Source organism: Bombina bombina, chromosome 7, assembly GCF_027579735.1.
Source record: "Bombina bombina isolate aBomBom1 chromosome 7, aBomBom1.pri, whole genome shotgun sequence".
Classification (NCBI taxonomy): Eukaryota; Metazoa; Chordata; class Amphibia; order Anura; family Bombinatoridae; genus Bombina; species Bombina bombina.
Window position 1 is genome coordinate 102418063 of NC_069505.1, and position 23605 is coordinate 102441667.

At 42.9% G+C, this 23605-nt stretch overlaps 1 long non-coding RNA gene across 1 annotated transcript in view; it reads right to left on the reverse strand.

The window, feature by feature from the left end:
• Positions 1-21571, reverse strand: part of LOC128635777 (uncharacterized) — a 90361-nt gene extending 68790 nt beyond the window's left edge. The window contains exon 1 of the long non-coding RNA XR_008398583.1: positions 21555-21571. This is a non-coding gene — a long non-coding RNA (uncharacterized LOC128635777). The remainder of the gene's footprint in view (positions 1-21554) is intronic.
• Positions 21572-23605: the final 2034 nt, after the last annotated feature.

Consider the following 23605-nt stretch of genomic DNA (forward strand, 5'->3'; position numbering starts at 1 on the left):
AAGCATTAGTCAGATGTTCACAACAGAGAAATGGAATATTCTGATAAAATAATAACCACAATAGCTGCTCTTCTGATGCCTGTATAGTAGTTAAACATATTGCTTTATATGGCTGCATGTCCTGATACTTAAAGGGATATGAAATTCAACATTTTTCTTTCATGATTCAAATAGAGCATGTGATTTTAAACAACTTTCTATTTTACTTCCATTATCAAATTTTCTTCGTTCTCTTGGTATCATTTGTTGGAAAGCATGGACGTTTACTTAGGAGCCAGCTCCTTTCTGGAACACTATATGGCAGCAGTTTTGCAAGAATGATATCTATTTACAAGCGCACTAGATGGCAGCACTATATCAAATCAAATTTGATATTAGAAATAAATTGGAAACTTTTTTAAAATGATATGCTGTGTCTGAATCACAAAATATTTGTTTAGGTTTCATATCCCTTTAATGTAACTGCTTCTTATAATGGCTCCTATTGCTCCTACTGGTTCATGTACCTGTTCCCTATAACTCCTACTGCTCCATATAACATCTGCTATCACCCCATATAACAGAACCCTATAACACCTGCTATTGCTTTATGTAACTGTTCCTTATAACTGCACTTATAGTTCACATAACAACTCTCTCTAATTCCTCTAATTGCCCTATATATAACTGCTCTCTATAATGCCTCATATTGTCAAATATAACAGCTCCCTATCACTCTTCACATTGCAAATATAACAGCTCCCTATAATTCCTCCTATTTCATCCTATAGCCATTCTCTATAATTCTGACTTTTGCACCATATAACTGCTCCCTAATAACTCTTGCTATTGTTCCATGCACCTCCTCCATGTGACTTCTTTCTATTTTTTTTAGATCATATAACTGCTCTGCACTGATAGCTTCATATAACTGTGCCCTATATCTCTTCCTATTGCTCTATGTAACTGCTCTCTATACCTTTTCCTATTGGTCCATATAACAGCTCCCTATAACTCATTGGATGTATGATTTTAGAACCTCACTCTGACACTATAAAACCCTGACTAGTAAACTATAGTGATATTTTTCACCTCTCTGTGAAGCTGGATTTGCTCATTGAAACTGCCCACTCATTGTTCCCAAAAACATGCCCATTCAAAAGGGCTAAGCAGAAGACCTCCTTATCCCTCACTCTATCTCTGGATGCTGCTGGAATAACAAATCTTTAGCAACATATTAAAGGGACATGAAACCCCATTATTCAGATAGAGAATACAGTTTTTAAAAACTTTCCAATTTACTTCTATTATAAAATTTGCTTTGTTCTCATGTTACTCTTTCTTGAAGAGATACCTAGGTAGGTAGCTTGCACATGCCTGAAATGACAGGAAATAGTGCTGCCATCTAGTGCTCCTGCTAATGTATAACATGGTTGCAAAACTGCTGCAACATAGTGCTGCAGAAACATGCACATGCCTCAGCTTACATCCCTGCTTTTCAACAAAGGATTAAAAGAAAACAAAGAAAATGTGATAATAGAGGTAAATTGGAATGCTGTTTAAAACTATATGTTCTATCTGAATCATGGAAGTAATATTGTAGGTTTTATGTCTCTTTAACAAGAAAAAGCTGTACAGCATCAATTTATGTATAATATTTTAACTATAGAATAATATTTTATAAAACTTTTAATCCTTTAGTAAATTACTTTCCTATTTCTTCTCCCTTAAAAAAGGAAAAAGGAAATACATATATAGTATAGGGTTAAATTAATAAAAGCATTGTTCTCTGTCTCATTGATAAAGAAAAAGGATGTCATGCTCAATATAAACAAGACAATTACCTTGGCGCCAAATTTATTCCTAAATATTTGCATTCCATATCCTTGAGAAACTCACAAACATTACAAATATCCCTCTAGACAGGCCTTCTCTATCCAAAATCCTAGCAATTACTAATTGTGAAGCAAAGAGAATGCATAAAGCTAAATTTGTTTTAAACTGATTAACATATAGGACTATTTAGCACTTTTGCTCCCTCACAAATACAGCTGAAAGTAAACTTTTAATGCGCGGATTAGCATGCGTATTACAGATGGAAAGTTAACTTCAGGACTTTGAATATCGCATGGTAACTTCAGGACTTCGAATATCGCAACCGCATTAAATTCTCCCCATAGACTTTAATGAAGCATGCTAAAGAAAAAAAACTCTTATTGCTCGTGCGCTAACCCGACACCATGTTAGACCTACAGTGCTAAACCCAAAGGTTGTTATGCATATTTTACATTCCAATGTTTTTCACATAGAAGAAAATGTTCAGGTAGAGTGGAGCCAAAGTAAGCAGTCTCATAGTCAAGAACAAACTAAAAGTCAAGAAGGGTGGGATACAAAGCGATTTAAGTAAGGCCAATCGGTATAATACAGGTTTTGTTTGTTGAAGTATGCAATGTATCTAGGTCCCAAATTAAAGGAGGGCTGCTTTAAACAGAGTATACAACCAGATTTGATCTTTAAATTTGTACTGGCAGAAGTTAATAAAAACCAAACAGATGGGCCACTACCAGCACATGAACCTTACAGTCAGCTGCTCGAACGTCTACGGAAGAAGATTAAGAAGGAAATCACTTAGGTTAATACCCCAGTGGTACAGTAAATGAAGAACGCTTGAGGAAGTGAATTGGCCAGTTCGGCAAGTGGAGGTAGTTCTGCTGACCTGGATTGTTGATGGTTGACATAAACATAGAGATATGCTTTAAGGTCTTGATTTATTCTTCCTGTTTTGGCCTTTCATTTGAGCATGATAAATGGAGGAAAGGCAAATTGTGATGCCTAAGTTCTTGTAGAGACTTTTCAACAAAACAGAGAAAAATTGTGAACACTGATCTGATATACAGATAAATAGAGAGGCAAGTTAATGAGCAGCAGTCAATTTAGATAGAGGAATAAAATGTGCCTATTCGGAAAACCGATCTGTGACCATTCAAATCACTGTATAGTGATTTACCACTGGGTGCATTTTACCAGAAGGAGAGCCCCTTTTAATTAACACTACTCCTGTTCCCTTGTCTAAGGCATCTACTTCCATGATTAATTGGTGGTTGGGGTCTGGATTTCAAGTATAGGAACAGTGCAAAATGCTGTTTGAATGCTCAGAAAGCTTTTATTGCAGATGGATGGCCAAACTTTACAAGTGGCATCTTTCTTGGTGGAATTGCAATGGAAGCTGTAATTTTAGAAAAGTTCCACATTCATTTTTGATAATAGTTAACAAATCAATGGAAGCATGTTGTGCCCTTTAGAGAATTAGGCTGGGTCCAGTTAAGGACTGTTAATAATTTTTAGGGATCCATAGCAAATCCTTCTTTTGAAATGATATATCCAAGGAAATTGATCTGCTCTTTATCAAATTCAAATTTCTCCAATTTAGCCTATAAAGTTATTTCTGAGATGTGACAAAACGTGTTTGAAATGTTCTACCAAGGTCTAAGAATAGACAAGGACACCATCTTGATACCCTATGGTGAATTAATCAAGGAGATCACTGAAGATGTCTTTAATTAAGGACTGTAAAACACAGGCCAAAAGACATTACTCATAGTGCTCAGATCAAGCATTAACGGCAGTTTTCATTGATAGATACTTACAAGGAAGTGTTAATCCTAAAATAATAGGCTACATGGGAGAATCTAGGAGATTAAATTGAAGAACTTTAGTGTATAGAACCCCTACAGAGAACCTAATCAGAGTGTCCTGTGCCCAAAAGATCACCGTTAATAGTAGTAATATACAATAACTGATATTTTACTTATATAATATATCATGTTTTTAGCAAAGGTTAAATTGATAAATATTCTTGTAGCTCCTGAATTAGTGAATGAATGCTTCAGGAGGAGTTAAAAAGATGTAAAGTGACTATATCCGTAGGTTCTTCATCTTAAGCTGTGGGGCGTGTAAGATGCAGGAAGAGGAGTGAAACAGGGTGCTAAGTGAATAGGTGTTCATAACATTTAAGATCGTCGGATCCTCTCTCTTTCTCTGCTTATCTTTTTTTCGATGTATCAGGTTTGACTCTAAAATGTAATTCTTCCTTGATTCTTCCAATAAGGCCTTTATGGAAAGCAGATTTTAGAATACAAACAATCCAGGATGTTCTATAAGCCAACGTTTACAATTCTATGGCACACTGTGATGCAGGTCTACTATTCTCACCTAGAACAAGTAGAGAGGCTTCTGTAGCTGCAGACCTTCCTGAAATATAGAAAAGAAAAATGAAAGCAGCAATGAAGGATTTGCAACATTTTCTAAAAAAAAAAAGGCCCAGGATAATGCTGAAAGGTTCTATGATCATTTTGGAAATGTAACTGGCATTGATCCAAGAATCCTCTGCAGTAGGAAGACATCAAATCAAATGTATCTAAAAGGTTTATCTTAGAAACAGGAGCTAGAGGTGTAGGTAACACAGAAACTAAAACAGCAGAAGAGGAAGTAGTACCCATGGATACAGTAGTTGCAAGGGCATGAGTGTCAAGTGAAGGCAGTTATGGATTATAGTTTAGCGCATATATATATATATATAGTTTAGTGTATATATACAGGGAGTGCAGAATTATTAGGCAAGTTGTATTTTTGAGGATTAATTTTATTATTGAACAACAACCATGTTCTCAATAAACCCAAAAAACTCATTAATATCAAAGCTGAATAATTTTGGAAGTAGTTTTTAGTTTGTTTTTAGTAATAGCTATTTTAGGGGGATATCTGTGTGTGCAGGTGATTATTACTGTGCATAATTATTAGGCAACTTAACAAAAAACAAATATATACCCATTTCAATTATTTATTTTTACCAGTGAAACCAATATAACATATCAACATTCACAAATATACATTTCTGACATTCAAAATCAAAATAAAAACAAATCAGTGACCAATATAGCCACCTTTCTTTGCAAGGACACTCAAAAGCCTGCCATCCATGGATTCTGTCAGTGTTTTGATCTGTTCACCATCAACATTGCGTGCAGCAGCAACCACAGCCTACCAGACACTGTTCAGAGAGGTGTACTGTTTTCCCTCCTTGTAAATCTCACATTTGATGATGGACCACAGGTTCTCAATGGGGTTCAGATCAGGTGAACAAGGAGGCCATGTCATTAGATTTTCTTCTTTTATACCCTTTCTTGCCAGCCACGCTGTGGAGTACTTGGACGCGTGTGATGGAGCATTGTCCTGCATGAAAATCATGTTTTTCTTGAAGGATGCAGACTTCTTCCTGTACCACTGCTTGAAGAAGGTGTCTTCCAGAAACTGGCAGTAGGACTGGGAGTTGAGCTTGACTCCATCCTCAACCCGAAAAGGCCCCACAAGCTCATCTTTGATGATACCAGCCCAAACCAGTACTCCACCTCCACCTTGCTGGCGTCTGAGACGGACTGGAGCTCTCTGCCCTTTACCAATCCAGCCACGGGCCCATCCATCTGGCCCATCAAGACTCACTCTCATTTCATCAGTCCATAAAACCTTAGAAAAATCAGTCTTGAGATATTTCTTGGCCCAGTCTTGACGTTTCAGCTTGTGTGTCTTGTTCAGTGGTGGTCGTCTTTCAGCCTTTCTTACCTTGGCCATGTCTCTGAGTATTGCACACCTTGTGCTTTTGGGCACTCCAGTGATGTTGCAGCTCTGAAATATGGCCAAACTGGTGGCAAGTGGCATCTTGGCAGCTGCACGCTTGACTTTTCTCAGTTCATGGGCAGTTATTTTGCGCCTTGGTTTTTCCACACGCTTCTTGCGACCCTGTTGACTATTTTGAATGAAACACTTGATTGTTCGATGATCACGCTTCAGAAGCTTTGCAATTTTAAGAGTGCTGCATCCCTCTGCAAGATATCTCACTATTTTTGACTTTTCTGAGCCTGTCAAGTCCTTCTTTTGACCCATTTTGCCAAAGGAAAGGAAGTTGCCTAATAATTATGCACACCTGATATAGGGTGTTGATGTCATTAGACCACACCCCTTCTCATTACAGAGATGCACATCACCTAATATGCTTAATTGGTAGTAGGCTTTCAAGCCTATACAGCTTGGAGTAAGACAACATGCATAAAGAGGATGATGTGGTCAAAATACTAATTTGCCTAATAATTCTGCACTCCCTGTACATACTGTATATATATATATATATGTATATATATACCTATGTATAATCATGTGCATATATACATATATATATGCATACAAGGGAGAGAGGCACTCTAACAGGAACGAACAACAGCTCATCAGCTAGTTCTCTGGCGATCTACCACCTGGAGCAGCCTCTTTTAGACCAGTGGGCTTTTACATTGGAAAACTATCCTGAAGCATATCAGTCTGACCCCGCCAGTCAAGGTCGGTCCAGCCCCGAAATACCAGGCAATTCTCCTTTGAACAAGGAACATGACAACCCCAGATGATCGTTGCGGCCTATTATGGGCCTCATCGGTGAGGTGCAGCCACATTCCTCTAAGCAGCACTGACCAAGGAGTCCATATCTGGTTGCCCCTATCACCCATAGGGAGACTTCCCCAGGGTCATAATTAATTTGCATACAAGGGAGAGAGGCGCTCTAACAGGAACGAACAAGAGCTCATCAGCTAGTTCTCTGGCGATCTATAACCTGAAGCAGCCTCTTTTAGACCAGTGGGTTTTACATTGGAAAACTATCCTGAAGCATATCAGTCTGACCCCGCCAATCAAGGTCGGTCCAGCCCCGAAATACCAGGCAATTCTCCTTTGAACAAGGAACACGACAACCCCAGACAATCGTTTCGGCCTATTATGGGCCTCATCGGTGAGGTGCAGCCACATTCCTCTAAGCAGCACTGACCAAGGAGTCCATATCTGGTTGCCCCTATCACCCATAGGGAGACTTCCCCAGGGTCATAATTAATTTGCATACAAGGGAGAGAGGCGCTCTAACAGGAACGAACAACAGCTCATCAGCTAGTTCTCTGGCGATCTACCACCTGGAGCAACCTCTTTTAGACCAGTGGGCTTTTACATTGGAAAACTATCCTGAAGCATATCAGTCTGACCCCGCCAGTCAAGGTCGGTCCAGCCCCGAAATACCAGGCAATTCTCCTTTGAACAAGGAACATGACAACCCCAGACGATCGTTGCAGCCTATTATGGGCCTCATCTGTGAGGTGCAGCCACATTCCTCTAAGCAGCACTGGCCAAGGAGTCCATATCTGGTTGCCCCTATCACCCATAGGGAGACTTCCCCAGGGTCATAATTAATTTGCATACAAGGGATTGAGGCGCTCTAACAGGAAGAACAACAGCTCATCAGCTAGTTCTCTGACGATCTACCACCTGGAGCAGCCTCTTTTAGACCAGTGGGCTTTTACATTGGAAAACTATCCTGAAGCATATCAGTCTGACCCCACCAGTCAAGGTCGGTCCAGCCCCAAAATACCAGGCAATTCTCCTTTGAACAAGGAACATGACAACCCCAGACGATCATTGCGGCCTATTATGGGCCTCATCGGTAAGGTGCAGCCACATTCCTCTAAGCAGCACTGGCCAAGGAGTCCATATCTGGTTGCCCCTATCACCCATAGGGAGACTTCCCCAGGGTCATAATTAGTTTGCATACAAGGGAGAGAGGCGCTCTAACAGGAACGAACAACAGCTCATCAGCTAGTTCTCTGGCGATCTATCACCTGGAGCAGCCTCGTTTAGACCAGTGGGTTTTACATTGGAAAACTATCCTGAAGCATATCAGTCTGACCCCGCCAATCAAGATCGGTCCAGCCCCGAAATACCAGGCAATTCTCCTTTGAACAAGAAACATGACAACCCCAGACGATCGTTTCGGCCTATTATGGGCCTCATCGGTGAGGTGCAGCCACATTCCTCTAAGCAGCACTGGCCAAGGAGTCCATATCTGGTTGCCCCTATCACCCAAATGGGAGACTTCCCCAGGGTCATAATTAATTTGCATACAAGGGAGAGAGGCGCTCTAACAGGAACGAACAACAGCTCATCAGCTAGTTCTCTGGCGAACTACCACCTGGAGCAGCCTCTTTTAGACCAGTGGGCTTTTACATTAGAAAAAGTCTCCCTATGGGTGATAGGGGCAACCAGATATGGACTCCTTGGCCAGTGCTGCTTAGAGGAATGTGGCTGCACCTCACCGATGAGGCCTATAATAGGCTGAAACGATTGTCTGGGGTTGTCATGTTCCTTGTTCAAAGGAGAGTTGTCTGGTATTTCAGGGCTGGACCGACCTTGACTGGCGGGGTCAGACTGATATGCTTCAGGATAGTTTTCCAATGTAAAAGCCCACTGGTCCGGGAACAGGGTGAGGCCCTCAGGGGGGCGCAGCAAGGCACAGGGGCTCAGAGCAAAAATGGGGTTTCCAAGCCTGGGGGGCAGAACTAGTAGGAGTCGCAACGTATCCATGCCGCAATGCACGAGAAGCACATTGCGTGGTCCACACAGATGTGACTTTGGGGTATCTCCCAGTGGGACTAACATAGGGTTTACAACTAGAGCTTCGGCCAAAGAGGCGCAGGCCCTCAGCCTAGCTTATGTCAAGCAATGGAGGTAGATGCAGAATAGGGCCATTCGAGGCAAGTACAGTTTGCAAATGCAGTGCTTGATGCGCAAGTGTGTTGTGTGTCTGATGGTACGCAAGTGGTGTGTGGTGCAGAACGCATGCTTAGCAGTAAGAGGGGCTTAGAGTCTGCTTTAGCTGGGGCAGTTGGGGCCTTGTCTTCTCCCAGTGCTACTTCTCTCTCCTAATTCTCATTCCAGGGAATCATGGAATTGCAGGGAGCTCATTCTATCGCACACTCCGGTCCGGGTTATCACGCTGAGGAGGAGCAGAGCCGTGAGGAGCAGCCCTCGACTTCCGCCGGTCCCCAGCCTGTGCTGTGTCCATTGGGAACCGGTAAGACATCTTTGATTTCTGGGCTCAAGGGGCTTAGTTCATCTTCAGATGATTCTGGGTCAGAGAGTGATAGGTCCCAGGCCATTTAGAAGAGAATGTATAGGATGACGAAATAGTTGGTAGAAGAAAGGAAGGCCATGGGTCTGCCCCTCTCCCTGGTTCGTCCCACATGGAAACCCATGTTATGTTGCTGCCAACTGCCGCTCCAGCAGAGGTTGCGAGCACTGAGTAGACACAGAGACGTAAAGCAGATATGTATGGGGACACGTATTCGTGGCCCTCATTCAGCCTACACAAGAATCTCAAGACAAAAATGGTTAGAAGGATTCAGGAGGGTAAATATGTTCAAATGTTTGAGCTCTCCACTGAGGCCTACTGCTAAAAAGAAATGGCAGAGGATGGTACAGGCCCCAAAAAGTTTAAAAGGCCATATATGTTTGCCGAATGGTGGAAATGCTTTCGTGTGTATGCTTCTTGCTATATCACTAAATTCCCCGACTAGGCACTTGATATTTTGAAATATCAAAATGCAATAGAAACTATTAAAGAACGATATAGAGAGGGGGCGTGGAGGGATTACAATATTGCCTTTCGCAGAAATAAAGTTGGTAACCCTCGCCTAACCTTTGGGGACGTGGACATGCACCTGTGGGTGCAATTGGTGCCTGATAAACAAGTCGGGCCTGGGCAGTCTCCTGCCGGGCCATCTGGGGACAGAGCTTCAAAGCTTTCCCGACAGCATCCAGCAGGGTTCTGCTGGCACTTTCAGGACAAGCTCTGCGTTAAAGGAACAGTGTGCTCATTCCAACATGCCTGCAGGTATTGTGGCGGGGGCCATTCCGGTTCCGAATGCACAAGGACCCAGGAATCTGGGCGCTTCCAGGAGAGACAGGGTGTCGGGCAAAGACCCAACGCTGGTGGAAAGGGCGGCCACCCCGTTGAGGGTAGCCACAATTTAAATATGGCTGATACTTTACCCAGATATGGAGGCCGCCGATTTACTCGGCGCGGGCCTCCGATGGGGAGTTATTATCCCTGCCAGTTCGAAGGTTTGCAGGTCCTTGGTTCGCAGAAACCTAAAATCAGCATATCAATTCCCAATGTGGTAAGGGAGAAATTGGGCAAGGAGGTTGCATTGGGCTGTCTGGCCGGCCCCTTTAAGGAGATACAGATTCCGGGGTTGGTTATCTCTCCTTTGGGGGTCATTCCTAAGTAAGAACCTGGAAAGTTCAGGTTAATTCAACACCTTTCCTTTCCAAAGGGGCAGTCTGTTAATGTTGCTATCTCTGCCGAACTTAGTTCGGTACACTACCAGTCCTTTGACAATGCTCTCTCCCTAGTCAAAAGGGTGGGAAAAGGGGCACTACTGGCGAGGCTGGACATGGAAACTGCCTTTCACCTCCTCCCCATCCACCCCTCATCCTTTCACCTCATGGGGTGTTAGTTTGAGGGAGAGGGTTGCCGGTACACTACCAGTCCTTTGACAATGCTCTCTCCCTAGTCAAAAGGGTGGGAAAAGGGGCACTACTGGCGAGGCTGGACATGGAAACTGCCTTTCACCTCCTCCCCATCCACCCCTCATCCTTTCACCTCATGGGGTGTTAGTTTGAGGGAGAGGGTTGCTCCATTTCTTGTGCCTATTTCGAGGCTTTCAGTAGTTTCCTGCACTGGACTATTGCTGCGGTGGCCGGCCTTGATGGCCTGGTGCACTACCTGGATGACTTCCTGTTGGTAGGCCACTCCAGGATGTTCAAATGTGCCTTCTTAATGAAGGTGACCAGACTCATGATGAGCAGGTTGGACGTTTCCCTGGCAGAGGACAAGACACAAGGTCCTTGTACCTGCCTTACTTTCCTGGGCATTAAAATTGACTCTGAGTGTCTGCATGCTGGGGGGCGGTCAGGTCCATGAAGTCAGAACCTTACAGGTCCGTAAAGGACCTGCAGACCCTACTGGGTTTTTTGAACTTTGCTGGGAGACTCATTCCCATGGGGAGAATTTTCCTCAGGTGGCTCGAACGCCAATTCGGTCTCAGGCGCTCGGTCTCAGGCACGTAGGTTTTCGCGTTACTCCTGAGATGGTGGATGACCTTGAGGTGTGGGAACAATTCCTGAGTCACTTCAATGGGATCTGCATGTGAAGGAAGGAAGTTTCTTCCAACATGGCGCAGGGTCCCACGGATACGGCGCTTTCCTGTACGGGCAATGGATGCCGGCCCGTGGCCTCAGTCGTGGATTGATAGGAGGCTGGTAAAAAAACCTCTGTCTATTGGAACTTTTTCCCATCATAGTGGCCCTCAAAATATAGGGCAATCAGCTCTGCGACAACGAGGTGGTTTTTTGGACAGACAACATGAGTGCTGTCTTTGCAATTAACAAACATATGTCAGGGTCTCCAGCAGTGGTAAGGTACTTGAGGCTGCTGGTGCTGAGGTGTCTGCACCTGAACATTGTGTTCCGTGCACAACATGTTCCTGGAGTGCAGAATAGGATTGCTGATGCGCTCTCCCACTTTCAGTGGGAAGCTTTCTATAATTTAGTTCTTGGGGCGGATGCTGGCGGTTGTCCTTGTCCGGATTACTTATGGCAGGTGGTGCTGGATGGGGAACCTTAATAACGATGATCCGATCTTCGTTGGCTCCTTCTACCTGGAACACTTACATAAGACACTGGTCTAAATGGATCGCCTTCTTTGATGCCCAGGGATGGCTGTCCTGAGCTGGCGACCAATGGGGTCTCCTTGACTAGATTGCTGAGTTCTCGACTGACCGCCGTTTCCTTCTTCTGTATACTAACTATAACTATATGGTCTCGCCGACTCTTCTTGGACCTTCTTGTGAGACAGGTACTGAGGGGTTGGGGTTGTATGGTGCCAAGGACAAGGGACATTAAGGAACCTGTTTTTATTGATCGCTTGGCGAGCCATTGTCAAGCCTTGCCTGACGTATGTTTCTCTGCTTACTGGGCCACCCTGTTCACGGCCGCCTTTGGGCTGGCTTTTCACAGGGTGCTCTTGGCCTCTCACATACAGGACGACGAGTCAGCCGTATTTGTTTTCCTGCCTAGATCGAAGACTGACCTAGATCGAAGAAGGCAGAGGTACTTGGATCTCCTTACCAGCCCACACCGGCTCTGCTTGTTGCCCAGTCATACTAATTGAACCCTACATGGAAGTGCAACCGGAGGGTCCTGTGCAATTTCTAGTTCATTTGGATGGTTCCCCATTGACTAGATTTCAATTCCGGAAAGTCCTGAACTGGGCAGCGTCTAGAGTAGGCCTTGACCAGTCATCGCTCCTCACTCATTTAAGGGTTGGAGCAGCTACCACCGCCACGGGGTTGGGTTGGTTTGCTGATCATATTAGATCATTGGGGCGGTGGAGGTCACAAAGGTACCTTTTGTACGTTAGGCCATTGATTGAGTAATTGTTTTGTTTTTGCCTAGCCATGTTCCATTGTTAACCGTTGTATCTTTGCAGGCCCGAGAGAGAGTCCGTTGAGAGTGTGAATTACGGGTCACTCCTACATCCATTGGGTGGAACTGAGAGCGATCGCGAGGCCAGATGGACGCCAGTTGGGATTCACCTCCTCCAGGGTTACTGTTAGATGTTTGGGCCGCAGAGGGTTGACTTGGTCGGGTGTTTCAGATTTACTGCAGTTAGCTATGCATCAGTGGGAGAAACCTCACGTTCTGATCATTCACGCCGGGGGGGAATGATATGGGGCTCCTGCCATGCAAACAACTTGGTGCAGTGATTCAGTCGGACCTGCACACTTTTCATACTTGGGCCCCCAATGCGAGGATAGGGTGGTCCAACATTATCCCTAGGATAGAGTGGTGTCATATGCAGTCCACAGGCCGGCCTTTCAGGTCCGTAAAAAGCTAAATAGCGAAGTGAGAATTTTTTTGTCCCAGATAGGAGGCTTTGTTGTGGAACTTGGGAACATCACAACGGTTGAGAGGAGCCTCTACAGGAGGGACGGTGTGCACCTCACTGAGAGGGGCATTGGCCTGTTCCTATTTAATTTGAGCTGGCTATCTTGCTACATCTATGAGGGTGGTGGCAAGAGCTGTGCCTGTTTGGCTGTCTCTTGTGGCGGTTGGCCCGCGACCCGGTTTGCCATCAGAGGTAGAGTGACGACTGGCCGGGGACGGTATTGTCCACAGATGCGTGCCTGGAGGGCCGTCCCCCACTTGACGTTGCCGAGAACGCCCTAAGTCCATCTGTGTGCAGCTTAACTCCACGTGTGTCGGCATTCACAGGCGTGGCCCATCTTCCTAGCAGGGGGTTGCTTACTCTCCTAGCTAGATTGCCGCCACCTGGTGTAGGTTTGCTTGGTTCAGCCTGTTCTCATGTTTCATAATAAACGTGACCCACAGGTCTTTTCCCCACACAGCTCCACACAAAAAAATGCACTTGCACCGCATCCCATCTTCATTACCACTAACGTTATGTGTCTAATCTTCGAAAGAACATACAGTTTTCAGCTGTAGATATGGCCGCCAAACTCCCCCACCGTAATGTAGGAGGCTTCTTCTTAAAGTCATCTGTCAATCAGAATCAAATCCTCAGCTAGATTTTTTACACGCGTTCATGGAGATACTTTCTATTTCTATTAGCGAGCGGACAAAAATGATAATGCGCATTAGCAATAGAACAGCGTCCCTGTGAACAAGGATTAAATTAAAAAAAAGAAGAGGACGGAGGAGGAGGGGAAGATAATGTTAGTGGTATTGAAGATGGGATGCGGTGCAAGCGCATCTTTTTTTGTGGATCTAAGGTATGGGATAAAGTTTTCCTGGGTGTTGACTGTCCCTTTAATGCCCTTAGGAGTGTGCTAGCTGTGAAGTGGCAACAATTTTGCATTAGTGTGGGTGGGGATTTGGCTTACCTATAACAAGTCAGGTTACAGGCCCCAGACCCTCTTTTCAGCTTGTCTTCACAGCTTCTCTCCCTCCCTCCCTTGGATCTGGTAAGGCGGCAATCTTTAGGTTGGACATCACTATGGTGTTCAGCAGGTGTCTGAAGCCGGATGAAAGCTACGCAGCTCCTTTCCTTAAGTCCAAGGATGGTAGTTTTGATTCCCTGGGTAGTGGCATGCACGTGCACCTAGTCACACCTGGTCCTACTGGTCTGGAGTTGTCTAAATTCACACCCTGTTTAGGCGGCCTGGGGGAGGGTAGTGTCCACAGGTGCATGCCTGGAGGTCCCTCCCCCACTTTACGTTTCCGAGAACTCCCTAAGCCCATCTGCATGCAGCTTAGCTCCGCTTGTGTCGGCATTCACGGGCGCGGCCCATCTTCCTAGCAGGGGGTTGCTTACTCTCCTAGCTAGATTGCCGCAACCTGGTGTAGGCTTTCTTGGTTGCTTTCAGCCGGTTCTCATGTTTCATAATAAACGGGACCCACGGGTCTTTTCCCACACTCTGTGTATTGTGTTTATGTATAAGTTATTGTTTAGTCAGTTCTATGAATGTTATGTAATACAGAAAGCCCAGGAGGATAGGGCATTTCATTACTTAAGAACATAATCTTCTATGTGAAGAACAGCGCACTGACTTCAATGGGGGGGAATAGGTTATTGCGCGCACGATATTCTAAGTTCGGCTTTTTGTGCTTTTCTGATTAGTGCACGAGTGAAAACAGTTTACTTTCAACTCATAATATGAGTGCAACCCGGCGCACGCAAGGAGTGTGAAAGAATGCTGCACTGTAATCTGGCCTTTAAAATTTTAACTGTGAAACATTCAAGGTCTCACAAATGTATTTTATTATATTGCCTGTTGCTGGTTTTCTAGTCCCCTTCTGCATCGAAGGAGTATTGCAAAATGTAAATATATTTGACATATTTATTCTGAATGTCTTGAAGAGGACACACCCTTTTATAGTTTAGTAACATCTCATTAACATCCCTTTGATTCCTATGGCATTCGCTAGCTCAAAGGTGGGGGATTGAAAATCATTCGAGACACAAACCTACCAGTTGAATGTTAAGTACATTTTAATTTGGTCAATGTACTTTTGGATTAGCATCATTACGCTCAAATAACGTTGCCATCGATCTACATCAAACGTGTATCGCTGGTGCATGTGTTACAACGATTTGAGCTATATTTTACAATGTTGACAGAATGATATTGTAGGGGTTTCAATTATGGCGTAATTTGACGCAAATCTTCAGTGATTTAACAGTTGACACTTTAATAAATGGAGCCCTATAAATTAAAATATTATTGGTGGAATGTTGCTTGAATTGGTTTCAATTATAGCATACTGAACGCTAAAGCCAAATTTAAGAGAAGAGAACTCTGTTGAACAGCTGAGCAACATTACAGCCAAAAAATTAAGAGACAACACAGATATTTTGGAAAATACTAAACACTGTCTCTTTCTCTTGTACAAAATGCAGCTGTTTCTAAATATTTATGTAACCTACACTTGTAGGGCAGAACGTTACTGCTAAACCTCTTTGATTTTGTTTTTATATATTGCTATTATGTACTTATTGCAATAAATATGACTTAATGTATTAAATATGATATATTTTATATTCTAACTATTATGGAAATGCTACAAAGTTGAATACAGAACATATTAGTAAATTGATTTAGCTGAATAGCTGAGGTCAAATCTGCAAGTTCCTCCATATCCTCATTTAAATATTTACAAATTAGGAATATTTCCAGAGGACCAGGGCTGAATTTACATAGCTGCTGCACCTAGGCACAGATTAATTTATTGCTCTCTGGCTTTTCAACCCACTTGCACGTTGATTTTTTTCCGTAACTATTGCCAACCCACTGGGATACCTACTTAACAACCTTTGTATTTTTTAGCTTTTTCTGATTGGCTGAACCATAATTGCAAGTGTGTATAAATGTGCAGGTCAATTATACATGGGATCCACATAGAGATTTAAGTATGAGATAGGACTATTTGGAGGTTGTAAATATATTTGGAGGTTGTAAATAGATTTGGATGGGTTGCCAGATAAAATGTTCATATATAATATAGCCCTTTGCAGTCAAACACATTGCTATAAACCATATACCTTTGAGCCCTTATAACTTTTTTTTTTATATATTTATATGAATAGTTCTTATCATACGGCTAGATTACGAGTCTTGCGTTATGAGTAAAAAAGCAGCGTTATAACTCATAGCTCATAATGCTGCTTTTTTACTACAGCTGGTATTACGAGTCTTGCAGATTTAGGGGCACTGCACACTTTTTTGGCCTTACCGCAAATCAACTTACGCAAATTGGTTGCGTATAGTCTTTTTTCTATGGCACTTCCATAGCGCCAGTATTATGAGCTTGTCCTGGGAGGTCAAAAAGTGAGCGGTACAGCCAACCCATAAAGATTCGTACCGCATTTTAAAGTCAGTAGTTATGAGTTTTACACTACAAAGCCGTAGCATAAAACTCATAACTAAAGTGCTAAAAAGTACACTAACACCCATAAACTACCTATTAACCCCTAAACCGAGGCCCTCCCGCATCGCAAACACTAAAATTAAATTATTAACCCCTAATCTGCTGTCCCTAACATCGCCGCCACCTACATTTATTAACCCCTAATCTGCCACCCCCAATGTCGCCGCCACTATATTAAATTTATTAACCCCTAAATCTAAGTCTAACCCTAACACCCCCTAACTTAAATATAATTTAAATAAATCTAAATAAAACTTACTATTAATAACTAAATAATTCCTATTTAAAACTAAATATTTACCTATAAAATAAACCCTAAGCTTGCTACAATATAACTAATAGTTACATTGTATCTAGCTTAGGGTTTATTTTTATTTTACAGGCAAGTTTGTATTTATTTTAACTAGGTAGAATAGTTACTAAATAGTTATGAACTATTTAATAACTACCTAGCTAAAATAAATACAAATTGACCTGTAAAATAAAACCTAACCTGTCTTACACTAACACCTAACCCTACAATTAGATAAATTCCCTAAATTAAATACAATTAACTAAATTCAAAACAATTAGCTAAACTACAAAGAAAACTAAATACTAAATTACAGAAAATAAAAAACAAATTACAAGATCTTTAAACTAATTACACCTAATCTAATAGCCCTATCAAAATAAAAAAGCCCCCCCCAAAATAAAAAACAACCCTAGCCTAAATTAACCTAAGCTCCCCATTGCCCTGAAAAGGGCATTTGGATGGGCATTGCCCTTAAAAGGGCATTTAGCTCTATTGCGGCCCAAAGCCCTAACCTAAAAATAAAACCCACCCAATACACCCTTAAAAAATCCTAACACTAACCCCCGAAGATCCACTTACCGGGAGAAGTTTTCATCCAAGTGGCAAGATGTCCTCAACGAAGCCGGCAGAAGTGGTCCTCCAGACAGGCAGAATTGGTCCTCCAGACGGGCAGAAGTGGTCCTCCAGACGGCATCTTTTTTCTTCATCCATCCGGCACGGAGTGGGTCCATCTTCAAGACATCCGGCGTGGAGCATCCTCTTCCAATGACGACTACCCGACGAATGAAGGCACCTTTAAGTGACATCATCCAAGATGGCGTCCCTTAGATTCCAATTGGCTGATAGAATTCTATCAGCCAATCGGAATTAAGGTTGAAAAAATCCTATTGGCTGGTGCAATCAGCCAATAGGATTGAACTTCAGTCCTATTGGCTGACCCAATCAGCCAATAGGATTGAGCCTGCATTCTATTGGCTGATTGAAACAGCCAATATAATGTGAGCTCAATCCTATTGGCTGATTGGATCAGCCAATAGGATTTAAGTTCAATCCTATTGGCTGATCCAATCAGCCAATAGGATTTTTTCAACCTTAATTCCGATTGGCTGATAGAATTCTATCAGCCAATCGGAATCTAAGGGTCGCCATCTTTGGATGACGTCACTTAAAGGTACCTTCATTCGTCGTTGGAATAGGTTTTATTTTTAGGTTAGGGCTTTGGGCCGCAATAGAGCTAAATGCCCTTTTAAGGGCAATGCCCATCCAAATGGTTGGGGTTTTATTTGGGGGGTTGGTTGTGTGGGTGTCGGGTTTTACTGTTGGGGGGGTTGTTTGTATTTTTTTTACAGGTAAAAGAGCTGATTTCTTTGGGGCAATGCCCCGCAAAAGGCCCTTTTAAGGGCTATTGGTAGTTTAGTTTAGGCAGGGGGGGGGGTTATTTGGGGGGGGTTATTTTGATAGGGCTATTAGATTAGGTATAATTAGTTTAAAGATCTTGTAATTTGTTTTTTATTTTCTGTAATTTAGTGTTTGTTTGTTTTTGTAATTTAGCTAATTGTTTTGAATTTAGTTAATTGTATTTAATTTAGGGAATTTATTTAATTGTAGGGTTAGGTTAGGTGTTAGTGTAAGACAGGTTAGGTTTTATTTTACAGGTCAATTTGTATTTATTTTAGCTAGGTAGTTATTAAATAGTTAATAACTATTTACTAACTATTCTACCTAGTTAAAATAAAAACAAACTTGCCTGTAAAATAAACCCTAAGCTAGCTACAATGTAACTATTAGTTATATTGTAGCTAGCTTAGGGTTTATTTTACAGGTAAGTATTTAGTTTTAAATAGGAATAATTTAGGTAATAATTGTAGGATTTATTTATATTTCTTTTAATTATATTTAAGTTAGGGGGTGTTAGGGTTAGACTTAGGTTTATGGGTTAATAAATATAATATAGTGGCTGCAACATTGGGGGTGGCAGATTAGGGGTTAATAAATGTAGGTAGGTGGTGGCGATGTTAGGGGCGGCAGATTAGTGGTTAATAATATTTAACTAGTGTTTGTGATGCGGGAGTACAGCGGTTTAGGGGTTAATATGTTTATTATAGTGGCGGCGACGTTGGGGGCAGCAGATTAGGGGTTAATAACATTATGTAGGTGTTGGCGATGTTGTGGGCAGCAGATTAGGGGTTAATAAGTATAATGTAGGTGGCGGCGATGTCCGGAGCGGCCGATTAGGGGTTAATAAGTATAATGTAGGTGTCGGCGATGTCGGGGGCAGCAGATTAGGGGTTAATAAGTGTAAGATTAGGGGTGTTTAGACTCGGGGTTCATGTAAGGGTGTTAGGTATAATCATAAATTTAGTTTCCCCATAGGAATCAATGGGGCTGTGTTACTGAGCTTTACGCTGCTTTATTGCAGGTGTTAGGCTTTTTTTTCAGCCGGCTCTCCCCATTGATGTCTATGGGGAAATCGTGCACAAACATGTAAAACCAGCTCACCGCTGACTTTAGCAGCGCTGGTATTGGAGTGCGGTATGGAGCTCAATTTTGCTCTACGCTCACTTCTTGCCTTTTAACGCCGGGTTTCTGAAAACCTGTAATACCAGCTCTGTAGGTAAGTGAACAGTGACAATAACGTGCAAGTTAATACCGCACCCCTCATAACGCAAAACTCGTAATCTGTCCGATAGTGTTTATATGAGTGTAACTGTAATTTTCAATGTATTTATGTTGTGGGAGGTTTTAACGCCCTACCCGACAAGTGTAAAATGCAATTGCACTCTAGTGATCACATTTACTTTCAACTTGAAATACGTGCGCTCTTTCTGTTGCGCACAGGAAAATAGTTAGCAGGCCACTTGTAATCTAGCTCTTTGTTTATCTATGCTACTTTTGGTCATGTTAATCAAACAGGCTGTAACATTATTTACTTTGTCAATGGGCAAAAGAAAACATTGACTTTGACATGCAAAACATACTCTACACTTTAAAGGGTTATGGTATAAACGTGGACACATAATCACAACCCCACCTCTTACCACAAGTGTTACAGATTTAAAATACACTTGAAAAAGCATAGCGACATTAGTTACTAGACATTTAGAAAAGAAAACCTTATTTATGTTCCCTCTTACCTTATGGTTTCCATCCCCTAGTGTTCAGCACATTCTAGAGAGAACCATGAACCTAACCACGTTACCATAATAATGTTACTGAATTTGTCCCTTTGATTTTTTTATGAAATGTTTAAGGAAGATTAAAAATATATACTTAGGGGGCGGAGTTAACCGCCATTCTGAGCAGACGTGTCTTGGAGGAGCTCTGCAGAAATAAATTAAAAGTGCTCAAATAACTGACCAAACCTATTCACAAAGGTGGTCGTTGTGATACCCACTCTCAAGAGGTCATTATAGTGAGGATTGTTCCTCTTTGGAGAGAGATCTCAAGTAGTGGATAAACTAAATAACGGGCTGCAGTTATCCCTGCCTCAGAGAGATGGACCAAACATCAGCTGGGACTACTATCCCCTGGAGGGTCCGGGCTCCACTCCGGGGGGCCATCATATACTAGAACCACACTCCAGCTGACCTTACCCTGTCCGCATACCCTGAGACGGACCCGGTATTCACAAGTGCAGAGCGCTCTTTACCGCTGAGGTTAGGAGACGGCTACCCCTCTACGACTACTTCCACTTTTGACTGCTGTTCCGGAGGGTCGGGGCCCCGCTCTGGAACGTTTGCAGTGTTGCAGGCAGCGTCTGGGTCAGAATAGGCGACAAAACCGGAGTCGGCTTAGAAGACGCAACCACGTGGACTAGATCCCTAACTGTCTGGTCGCAGTGGGCTGAAGGTTCCCGCACTTGTAAAGTGTTGTGGGCGGAGACCTAGGGAGAGTTGCCTTTGTCCTGCAGCCTCCTTAGCTTTATACCCACGAATAGAAACGCAGCACAGTCGTCATTCAGAGAGGCGCGAGGCGCCGCCATCTTGGTCTGGAGGCCTGAAGTTAATAAAGTTCAAATGGCAGTCACTATTCCTGCAGGAGCCTGGGGTCATCTGCCGGTATTGGGTGAGACCTACACTGATTATACCCCCACATGTTATATTTGCCCATCACATTCATACAGGCCTAAGGGATTTATGTTGTAATACAGAAGCTTCTCTGGGGACAATCTAAGAGCCACAAGTGTACAAGGGCCCTAACAGAGATAATTCTTAGTTAATATAAGGCCTCGTCTTTGCCTTAAAGTACTAGTTCTTGGCCTGCGAACTAGATGTAGAGAGACCCCACGTGGCAGACACATATCAAGGGCAAGTGTGATTATTCCCCCACAAGTGAGAGAGTTGCCTGAATTTTGAATTGAAGTGTGTGCTTGCACTATATACAACCACTTAAACTGGATTTTACAGTTGGAACTCTCTGTACAGGACCCCAGGGTTCCTGGCTCACATGCTATACACTTATACTGAGCTTAATAACAAGTGTTTTTATAATTTTATGCAGTGAAGTTCACATTTGTACATAGTGATTGCGGTACCTAGAGGTTATATACTGCTGTGACTAGCCTATGTCATCTCTGATGCTTTGGAGACCATATCTGAAGTATAGCGGTGTTTTGGCTGCTGTGCTTGCCACCGCCCTTATTGCATCCAGTGGACCCTTTAAGCTAATAGCTGCTGCGCCAGCTTTCTGTATTTGGGCTATCTGCCCAAATTGTAGTGTCAATCTGTTATTTAATTTTAACCTTTTTCTCTACAGGGGTTTTATTACCAATGTTCTGTACATTACTGGTCCTTACTGAATTGTAACACAAAACCAGGCTTACTGTGACTTGTAAAAGAAGAGAAAGGGCGCCTCCTAGTGTAGCCAATATGCAATAGTGTAATTTCTCATACAATAGAATGGTACTCACAATTTTTGAAGGCAAAGATAATGCCTAGGTGAATGGTCTGGGAACTCAGCAGCGTCCCAGTTGACTGTGCACCCATGCAAGGGCAGCTCCTCCTGGAAAATGCAATTTTCTGTAGTCTGGAAAGTGAAAAAAATAAAGAGGGCGACTCCTAGTGCAGATCAGTAAGTTATATTAAACCCACTCGCTGTTCCCAACAGATGGATACTCACAGGGTGTAAAGCACACTATAGTGCAAATGAAGCATGCTGGGTATATTGTAGTGGCCCAGCGCACATCAAAACCAAGGTTGTTTTCTGCTCAAGAATCTTTTTTGGCGATAAATGATGAAAAAGGAGACTCTAGTATAAAAGATTACTTTATAATCCAAATATTAAAAAACAATTCACAGATAAAATATAGAAATATCATCAGTAAAACACGCTACGCATTTCTCAGCGCTAACCACGCTGTTTCCTCAGGCAGGTAATACTGATATGTGACTGAAGTCTCCTATTTATGTAACTGCTAGCCAGTGTTGTTACAGGTAACACCCTGGTTACACCCTCTTACACAGGTGTCAATGCAATTAATTACATTACACATTTATGGTAGCCAATGAATACAATGTTTTTTCACTCATTCTAAAGTAAAAACAAACTATAAAAACAATGAATAACATTATTTACATACATAGTTGTAATACAAAATACATAATGAACAATAGAACTCTCGCTTAGACCTAGAAAAAATAAACACTTTCAATATGCACCATATATTGTGTGCCGAGAACCACATAAGAAATATATTAACCCCTTAATGACCGAGGACGTGCAGGGTACGTCCTCAGAAAAAAGGCAGTTAATGCCTGAGAACGTACCCTGCACGTCCTCGGTGTGGAAAGCAGCTGGAAGCGATCCTGCTTGCTTCCAGCTGCTTTCCGGTTATTGCAGTGATGCCTCGATATGGAGGCATCCTGCAATAACCTTTCACGGCCATCCGATGCAGAGAGAGCCACTCTGTGGCCCTCTCTGCACCGGACATCGATGGCCGGTATCGTTGGTGGGTGGGAGCCGGTGTGGGAGGTGGGTGGCGGCCATCGATGGCCCTGGTCATGTGGAGGGGGGGCGGGATCATGGGCGGGTAAGCCCGGGGGGCGCGCGGGCGCGGGCACGTGCACGAGGGGGCGGGGGCGGGCGCGTGCACGGGGAGGGAGCGGGTGGGAACTGCTACACTACGGAAAAAATGTGTCAAAAGTGGGACAAAATTGAAATAAATAAAAAAGCCCTTAGGTGTGATGTAGGTGGGGGGGGGGGGTGATTGAGCTACACTACAGAAAACATTTTTAAACAAAAATAAACATTTGATTGTTCAAAATGGGTACTGGCAGACAGCTGCCAGTACCCAAGATGGCCCCCAATAAGGCTGAGAGGGAGGCTTAGAGAGCTGTTTTGGGGGGGATCAGGGAGGTTGGGGGTTAAGGGGGGGATCCTAAACACAGCATATGTAAATATGCTTTTTTTTTTTTTCTTAAAAAAAAACAAAACTTTTATTTTAGTACTGGCAGACTTTCTGCCAGTACTTAAGATGGCGGGGACAATTGTGGGGTGGGGGAGAGAAGGGAGCTGTTTGGGAGCGATCAGGGGGTGGGATGTGTCAGGTGGGAGGCTGATCTCTACACTAAAGCTAAAATTAACCCTGCAAGCTCCCTACAAACTACCTAATTAACCCCTTCACTGCTAGCCATAATACACGTGTGATGCGCAGCAGCATTTAGCAACTTTCTAATTACCATAAAGCAACGCCAAAGTCATATATGTCTGCTATTTCTGAACAAAGGGCATCCCAGAGAAGCATTTACAACCATTTGTGCCATAATTGCACAAGCTGTTTGTAAATAATTTCAGTGAGAAACCTAAAATTGTGAAAAATTAACGTTTTTTTTTACTTTGATCGCATTTGGCGGTGAAATGGTGGCATGAAATATACCAAAATGGGCCTAGATCAATACTTGGGGTTGTCTACTACACTACACTAAAGCTAAAATTAACCCTAGAAGCTCCCTACATGCTCCC